At 38.7% G+C, this 10,102-nt stretch overlaps 1 long non-coding RNA gene across 1 annotated transcript; it reads right to left on the reverse strand.

The window, feature by feature from the left end:
* Positions 1-8,747: 8,747 nt before the first annotated feature.
* Positions 8,748-9,291, reverse strand: LOC131039994 (uncharacterized). The gene is made up of 3 exons (XR_009104745.2): positions 9,222-9,291; positions 9,016-9,129; positions 8,748-8,900 (listed from the first exon to the last, which is right to left on the reverse strand). It is a non-coding gene; the product is annotated as an uncharacterized LOC131039994 (long non-coding RNA).
* Between the last annotated feature and the right edge of the window lie 811 nt (positions 9,292-10,102).

Consider the following 10,102-nt stretch of genomic DNA (forward strand, 5'->3'; position numbering starts at 1 on the left):
TAATTCCTCTAATCCTCCTAATGATGAAGAAGCTCTCCATGAGGTTTCTGAAGAACAACTTTCGAAATTGGATAACCAATTTGACGATTTTCGACAATGGATGTCTCAAGAATACCCTGATAGTCAAGCTCTTCCTTTAATTGAGGGTCTAAAACGTATGCTTCAAAGTGATAAGAATGGAATTGATATTTTGCGTGGTATTGCACACATTGTGGATTCGAATGTGATGCCTATGAAAAGTTGTGCTGAAAATTTGGGTTATACACAACCTCCTACACAAGACAATCATTCTATTCCTTTGACAACTTCTATTGCTAGCATACCTACTTTTACATCAAACATCATGGCTACCTCTATACAAGACATTCCTCCTGTGATCACCAGCCATGGGGGCAACCCTTCTTCTTCAATTAACCTTATTCCTTCATTCAATCTGACTTCTTCATTCATTCCTCCAATGAGTGTGCCTATTATATCATCACAAATGAACATGACACAAGGGGGCAATTCATTTAATCATTCTATTCCTCCTTGTAGTGTTCCTCCTGTCCAATCATCTCCTATGACTAATTATCATAGGGTCCCACCACCTTACTCTCTACCTTCTTTCAATAACATAACACCTCCATCTCAATCTAACACATCCAATATGAATTCTTCGACTGAAGTGACCATTAACAATCTAGCACAAACTGTCTCTTCTTTACAGCAACAAATTGCCTCTATGAATCAATCTAAGTTTAGTGTGCCCACATTTGATGTTGCGAGCCCACTTTCTCTTGACATTGTCCGAGCTATTCCTCCTAAACATGTTGAAATCCCGCATTTGGAACTTTATAATGGTAAAGGAGATCCTCTAACACATGTTAAGACTTTTCAAACAATTTGTACCGATTTTGCTTATGACCAAAGGTTGCTTGCAAAACTATTCACGAGAACATTAAGAGACAAAGCCCTACAATGGTATTGCTCGTTGCCTTCTTATTCTATTACTTCTTTCGAACAACTTGCAAATGCTTTCATTCAACAATTTCAAAACAATATAAGTCCTAAAGTTACTTTGATTGATTTAATGCATTGTAAACAAGGTGTTAAAGAAAAAGTGACTGATTTCATTGGTAGATATAAGCATTTGTATGCTCAAATTTTTTTTCCAGTGCCTGACAATGATATTCAAAGAATCTTTATTTCTAATTTACAAAAAGATATTCGAGACAAACTTTTGTTTTCTGAGTTTACTTCTTTCCAACAGTTGTGTGCAACTCTTCACAATTATCAACTGATTGTGAGTCAAATGGAACAATCACATCCTATGGCTCCGAGTGATAAGGGTGATAGCAGTCAACAACCATTTGGGAAGTTTAAACCAAATAGAGATTCCATCAAATTCAATGAAAACATCATCAACAACAATGTGAATGCAGCATCAGGTGTGCCTCCTATTTCTAAATTTTTCAAGAGAGAAAGAAAGTATACTCCTTTGAATGAATCATTGCATAGTATTATGAATAAGTTATTGGAACAAAATGTTCTTACTCTTCCTCCTATAAGACAAATTGATCCTTCAAAGATTACTTCACCTTATTTTAATAACAAAGCCTTTTGTCAATTTCATCGTCAGCCTGGGCATGATACTGAAAAATGTTTTTCTTTAAAGGGTAAAATTCAAGATTTGATTGATAATAATACTATTTTTGTTTCTGGAGTGAATGATAAAAGCAACACATCTGTAGCTCCTCCTAACCAAAATCTTCAGATTTTCACTAATCCATTGCCTTCTCATACCTCTAATGCGATTGAGACTAATGATTCCTCTCTCTCATCTGATGGTCTTGTGTCTATGACTCCGAATGTGATTAACTTTGTAGAGCAGCAAGAAATCCCTGAAGAACCTTCCATCACATTTGATTCTAGTGAAACCATTAGGGCACCTGATGGTCCTTTATACATAGTTGCAAAAGTTAAGAATACACCTTGCCGTGGAGTGCTTATTGATCCTTCGTGCATGGTTAATGTTATTACTGAAGAATTTCTTTTTACTTTGCAATTGAATCAAGTGATCTATGACAAAACAGATGTGATTGTGAAATTATTTGATGCATTTTCTTCTCCTGCAATTGGTTCTATTACATTGCCTATTGAGGTCCATAACAAATCTCTTGATGTGAACTTTGCTATTATTCCATCTTCCGAACAATTTCGTGTGAAGCTTGGCTATCCTTGGCTATCTTCCATGAAAGCTATTGCTTCTCCTATTCATAAGTGTTTGAAATTTCCCCACAATGGTGAAGTTGTCACTGTCAATCATAGTCTCTTTAAACCAGCTGAAAGAACCTCTAGTGTTCCTCTTGATTACTTTTGGCCTAAACAATTCCAATCTCTTCCTCCGCGAAGTGATCATCTTTTCAAATCTTATCAAAAGTGGAAAACAGATATGATCCTATCTCTAAGTGAACCTAGAACACCTAAACTTGACATTCCTATCATTCTTGAGAAGGAAGTTCTTCCTTTGAAAGATAAAACTAATGTCTTTCCTCAAGAAGATTCCCAACCCATCCCTATGGATGTGACTATGTCTATACCTAATAAACTTCCTAAGAGTAGACCTATACCTCCTCGTCATGATGGACTTGGTCTTCTCCCTAAACCAAAAATTCCTCCTTTGTATGGAGCAGTTCCTCCTCCTTCTTTTTATAGAGAGAAGAGACCTTCTTCTTCTCCTATTATCCAGCCTAAGAGACCACAACCTAAACACCCAAGTGCTAAGGATGAGAACATTCCTCCTCCTCAGTCTTTGCAACTTCCTACTAAGACTAGACGAAATTGTTCTGCACGTGAACGCCGGCGAAAGCGTCGTCTTAGAGCTCAAACTTTGCAATCTCCAAAAACACCTTCAACAAGCATTATTCCATTTTCTCCTCAGCCGGACATTGAGCCTAAATCTCCTAAACATAAAATGCATGATGGTCCTGATCCTGTGCGAGTTAAAGATCCTATTTTTATAAATCTTGATGATGATATAGATGAAAATGTTACTCCTCTTGCTTCTGATAGTGAATATGAACTTGTTGATGTTGATAACCATTTATCTAACGAATTTTCTAAAGCACTTATCCTAGCTCCTAGACAAGAACAATGTGGCTCGGAACATGAACATAGCCCTTGTTTGGATCTTGTGATAGCTCCATCTGCTGTGTTGGATGTTCCTCCTCTAGCGTGTTCCCTACCTTCCCGAAATGTTGATCAGCAAGATCGGGGGGTAGATGACGTGCTAGACTAGTTACATTAGCATAGCAGATTCTCTCCCCCTCTCTTTTGTCACTTCTTCTATGTGTACTCTCATTCTTCTATTTGTTGTCCTTAGTGTTGTCTACTTGAGGACGATGCAAAGCATTGAGATCTCTCGATCTCTCTCATGTTGACTCAAAAGACACATGTGTTCCCTTCTTCTAGGTGACCTTCCTTGATTGGGGAATGAAGAACAATTATGCATACATACATATGATATATATACATGAATTATCATACAGCATACTGACCCCGAGGAAAGCGAAGTCACCTCATGCTTTGTGTTTTGTGTCTATTATCCTTGGGTTTATCTCACACTTGGGGGCTAAATCCTTGCGATAACGTGCTCCTTTCCTTTCTCATTTCTTATATGTATCACTATGTTAAAACAATCACCCCCGGTGAGGCGTGTGCGATCGCTTTAACGTAGGGGGGCATACATCCCGTTCATATCTTTTCAAGATACTTGAAAATTTCTTGGCAAATTTAGCCTTGCCTTGAAAATTTTTGATATCTTTCTTGCATGACTCATAGTGAGGGAGCCTTACTACTGACAGTCATGGTTCTTCCTCGCGATCTTCCCTTTTACTTTGTCAATCGAAGTTGTAAGATCCTTAGTCCACTGGGGGCTTGGTGTATCTTGCCTCCTTGACGTGGTGAAAGTCTTTCAATGTTGTTTCCTTGTACTTTACCGGAAGTATGAGCATACATACTCCCGCTAAAGTGGGGGCTAAATGTAGCGTCCTAAAATTGCGACACTTGCAATTTCGACTGCATTTCGGTCTTCACGATGGCGACGCAACACGCAACCTGAATGGAGACCCTGAAACTTGCTCGCGACACGGAAAACTGCATTTTTCAAGCACCCTGGCCTAAACCTCCTTGCACCCTGCTGTCCTGGGAGGTGGGACCAGAGCGCCCAGCGCCCTGGTCCCCAGGACCATGGCGCCCAGCGCCCTGGTCCTTGGGTCCTATTTTGGGCCCGGTCTCCTAAGGGGCTCGGGTCTTTTTGTTTGCAATTTGGAAATTACATTTCCTGGTCGGCCTAAGGTCGGGAAAATCAGTCTATTAACCCTAATTGACAAGTATATAAACTACATTTTCCTCTCTCATTTAAAAACACAGATAGATGATGGAAAAAGCGTGGAAATTATACTCAAGCATTCAAGCATTCTTTCAAGCAATTGATCATCTCAAGTCTCCATTCAAGGCTAAGTGTTGCATTCAAGACAAGGATTCAACCATTGAAGAGGAGATCACATACTACATACTACAACATACAACATACAACATCTAAACCTTCGCACATAAGGATACCAACATCCTTAGAACAAGGTATTAGTACTTGTTTTACAGTTATTTACATTTACAGCTCTTGCTCATTTCTTGGTTAATTCCAAAACCGGGGTTTGACCTAAAGGCAAACCCCCAATCCCTAACCCCCCAATCGTCTTCGCTTTTCTGTGTGTAGGTTGCAGGTATGCGGCTGAAATTGAAGATCTGGAATCCTTGTGCAGAGACGAACAGATCCCCCTTCGTTTCGCGGATTTTTCGGAGGACCGTGGCACCGGGCGCCATCGTCCTGACAACTTTTGCTCAAATTTGCAGGACAGCGCCGTATCGACATTTTTCTGCTAATTCCAGGTCCGCAGCTTCATCCTATAACCCGAACTCAGTTTATAAGCGAATCTTTATGACTTTCTATGCATGCTTAGCTTAATTTCCTTAACAACATTCTTTACAAAAGAGGGTAGCCTTGCTTTCCTAACCCTTGAAATTCATTTAGCATCCAATCTTGCATTGCGTGGGATTGGATCTTATGAGTTTCAACCCCTCTTTTTAATGTAAAGTCTCTCCCCTAAGTGAAAAACCATCGAATCCTAGCGAACCTCCCTTCTCTCTCCTCGGAGTCGGAAGAGGGGAGAGCAACTAGGGTTCGATCGCGATTTTTCCGCTTTACAAATTTATATGAGACAGATGGTATGTTTTTGCTCTTCATGCATGTATTGTTTGTGGGAAGAATATGAATCACAAGAGTGGGTTGAAAAATGGTCTTGTAGACCGTTGGTTCCCATTGATACATATTAAATTCCCAGAGCACTACAATTGAGCCAGATGGAGACATCAGTAGATTTTGACCATGTATCTGACCTAGTGGATTCAGGTGATTTTTTGAGTTAATTTTTTTGCAAGTATTCTTTTTGGTTCATTTTGTTGTACATCATACTTTATTTTTGGTATTAATTAATACTTTATAAAATGCAGGTCATGTGTATGCAGTTGTTGCAGAAGAGAACAATGAAGAAGGAACATATTACTATTTGTGTTGTTGTGCTGAGCCAAAAAGAAGACCGACAACCACAATCATTGACAGAGAGGTATTGAGTACCTAATAGGGTCTGTTGTCATAACAGGAACATGGCTTCGGAGATACCCTATCAAGAATTCTGATGTTTGGTTATTTGAGGACTTTGAAACACATAGACATATTCTTTATTTCTCTAACCTTTTTGTTGCAACAAATATTCATTTGATGAAGTATCGTGGTAGACCTCATAACAAGATTTTATGGAAAGTTGACAAATCTGACCACGAGGCAATACTTGACACAATATGGGTTAAAATCGATCCTAAAGACTCTGATTCATCAAAAACCGAGATATGTCATTGTAGAGGAGCCTCACACAACCCCACAAGTTCAAAAACATTGATCATATGTGTCGTGGATTGGAAGAAACAGTCCGTCAAAGTTTGACAATTTTTTGGACTTGGGGCACTTGAGAGATCGCACCGATAAGGTATGACTCTCGATGATCCGGCGCTTTGGGATGCATGATAGGGGCATGCCTAGTGTAAACCTGCCCACTCAGACATGCTCATGATGTCAGTTTGTGCACACAATGAACCGAATCAATTCTAGCCAATCCTGCAACTTTGCATTGCATGCAACTAACGATTTTTGCAGCAAGCGAAAAAATGCTACCAATTGAAAATGGCTCCAATTCATCAAAAACCAAGATAGGCCATTGTAGAGGAGCTTCATGTGACCCCACAGGTTCAAATAGATCGATCATATGTGTTCTGGATTGGAAGAAACAATTTGTCAAAGTTTGACAATTTTTTGGATTCGGGGCACTTGAGAGATCGCACCGGTAGGGTATGACTCTCGACATTCTGGCACTTTGGGATGCACGATAGGGGCATACCTAGCATAAACTTGCCCACCTAGACACACTTGTGATATTGGTTTGTTCACATGACGAACTGAATCAATTCTAGCCAATCCTGGAAACTTTGCAACTGACGATTTTTGCAGCAAGCAAAAAATGCTACCAATTGAAAATGGCTCCGAGACGTCAAAAACCGAGATAGGCCATTGTAGAGGATCCTTATGCAACCCTACAAGTTCAAATAGATTGATCATATGCATCATGGATTGGAAGAAACAGTTCATCAAAGTTTGATAATTTTTTAGACTCAAAGCACTTAAGAGATCACATTGGTAGGGTATGACTCTTGATGTTCTGATGCTTTGGGATGCACGACAGGGGCATGCTTAGTGTAAACCTTCCCACTTGGACGTGCTCGTGACATCGGTTTGTGCACACGATGAACTGAATCAATTCTAGCCAATCCTGCAACTTTGCATTGCATGCAACTGACGGTTTTTGTAGCAGGCAAAAAAATGCTACTAATTGAAAATGGCTCTGATTCGTCAAAAACCAAGATAGGCCATAGTAGAGGAACCTCATGTGACCCCACAGGTTCAAATAGATAAATTATATGTGTTTTGGATTGAAAGAAACAGTCTGTCAAAGTTTGACAATTTTTTTGACTCAGGGCACTTGAGAGATCGCACCGATAGGGTATGACTCTCAACGTTCCAGCACTTTGGGATGCATGACGGGGGCATGCCTAACATAAACCTGCCCATCCATATGTGCTTGTAATGTTGGTTTGTGCACATGACGAACCGAATCGATTCTAGCCAATCCTGCAACTTTGCATTGCATGCAACTGATGGCTTTTGCAACAGGCAAAAAAATGCTACCAATTGAAAATGGCTTTGAGTCATCAAAAACCGAAATAGGCCATTGCAGAGGAGCCTCACACAACCCCACAGGTTCAAATAGATCGATCATATGTGTCCTGGATTGGAAGAAATAGTTTGCCAAAGTTTGATAATTTTTTGGACTCGGGGCACTTGAGAGATCACACCGATAGGGTATGACTCTCGACATTTTGGTGCTTTGGGTTGCACAACAGGGGAATGCATAGCATAAACCTACCCACCTGAATGCGCTTGTGATGTCGGTTTGTGCACACGATGAACTGAATCAATTCTAGCCAATCCTGCAACTGACGGTTTTTGTAACAGGCAAAAAAATGCTACCAATTGAAAATGGCTCTGAGTTAGCAAAAACTGAGATAGGCCATTGTAGAGGAGCCTCACGCAACCCCACTAGTTCAAACAGATTGATCATATGTTTCATGGATTGGAAGAAACAGTCCGTCAAAGTTTGATAATTTTTTGGACTCAGGGCACTTGAGAGATCGCACTGGTAGGGTATGACTTGACATTCTAGCGCTTTGGGATGCATGACAGGGGCATGTCTAGCATAAACCTACCCACCTAAACATTCTTGTGATGTTGGTTTGTTCACATGACGAATTGAATCAATTCTAGTCAATCTTGCAACTTTGTATTGCATGGAACTGATAGTTTTTGCAGCAGGCAAAAAATGCTACCAATTGAAAATGGCTTCGAGTCATCAAAAACTGAGATAGGCCATTGTAGAGGAGCCTCATGTGACCCCACAAGTTCAAACAAATTGATCATATGTGTCCTGGATTGGAAAAAATAGTCTGTCAAAGTTTGACAATTTTTTGGACTCGGGGCACTTGAGAGATCGCGCTTATAGGGTATGACTCTCAACGTTCCACCGCTTTGGGATGCATGATAGGGGCATGCCTAGTGTAAACTTGCCCACCTAGATGTTCTTGTGATGTCGGTTTGTGCACATGACAACCAAAATTTTACCGTTGCAAGCGTGAGGGTGCTCTCGCACCAGACACATATTGTTGTTTATATTCATATTGTTGATTACATATGCAAATATTCATTTAAACTTATAAAAGGGCAGCCACCAAGTACAACGAATACATAATAATGAACTGAATACATGGAGTTTTGTAGGGTTAATTCAACATTTTAGAAATTTTATCAAAACATATTCCATGATTGCAATGTTTTATATCATATATTTTTGTTGTTTATATTCATATTGTTGATTACATAGGCAAATGATCAATTAAATTTATTAAAGGACAAGCACAAAATACAACGAATAAAAAATAATGAACTCAGTACACATTTTATTGGATCGAATATCAACATTTATATATATCAAAAAAAGGCATACTTGCCAAGTCAATACAAGTATTACAAAAATGTGGCATATGCCATGTCCAAATCGATATACAATAAAAATGTAGAATATATCTACATGTATTGGTCATTCTATGACCAAAACTAACACTATATGATCCTAAACTTGTGGTGGATCATCAAAATCAAGCCTCTTCGATGCAGTAGGTGGCTCTGTAGATGGCTACAAAACCACAATTCAAAAGCCAAGTTAGAATTATTTTGTAGAAAATAGTTCACAAAAAACAACATAACTATGCATTTAACTATAATTCCTTTGCAATTGAAATGTAGATTACCTCATTGACTGATCTAGGAGCTAATGTCTTCGCTCTCCTCTCCTTGTCACTCTTAGGAGTTTTCTTGAAGACATACTTAAAATGATCCATGTTATGGTCATACCGCAAAGGGGTCTATTGTAGATTAAATGTACAATTAATACAATGTACTAACATAAATATATCAAAAACACTTTAAAGCTATAATATAGAGAACAATGACGTACCCGTGTCTGAGATGTTTCTCCAATGGACTGAGGATGGTTCGCCATTGATGGAGAAACTGTCGCTATTGCCTATACAAAAAATGATCAAAGATTAAATACAATTAATATAGTGATAAGTATTGTAAGTTAAAAACAATTAATGTAATATATCAAACAAAAGTGTACCAGATCCTGAGATGCTTCTCTAGTGCATAGAGGAGGGTTCACCATTGATGAAACAACTATGGATATTTCCTGTATGAAAAAATTATAAGATTATAATATATCACAAGTTCACATGTACGCGTGCATATAATCATGAAATCAAGTAAATAAAGTAGAGATACATACCTCCGCCCTCTCTTGATCCACGGGCGAATCAGGTGCATTCAACAAATCCACATAGCTCAATGGCCGCTGTACATGTAAAATAGACAAAAAAATGCTAATCAATCTACAAACCACAACTAATACTTGATTTCAACATTTCCAACAATTGTACAACTAAAAATGTGTTCAATTACCTTCTTCCCACGTTTTGGCATCTTCGAGGAATTCTTTTTCTTAGGACAAGCCCCAGATGTGAAGGGGGTACCCTAAAAAAATAAAAATTAACATGAGATATCAGTACAGGTAATATATTAAACATAATTTTAAAAATCTAAAATGAAATGACTTGCATATTTCATCAAAACAATACATAAAAAGGGTTGTACAAAATATGATACTGTATAGCCTTGTAGGCCAAAATCGATCATTGAGAGCATGACATCATCAATCTGGGACATTTGGTCCCCTGTCAACACCTACAAACCAAAAATTGGACCAAGCATTAAAGATAGTTAGTATATCTTGTATTTCTTTTTAATTCAAAGTGTATTATCCTATATTAACATGTTACA

This window comes from Cryptomeria japonica, chromosome 7 (genome assembly GCF_030272615.1).
Source record: "Cryptomeria japonica chromosome 7, Sugi_1.0, whole genome shotgun sequence".
Lineage (NCBI taxonomy): Eukaryota > Viridiplantae > Streptophyta > Pinopsida > Cupressales > Cupressaceae > Cryptomeria > Cryptomeria japonica.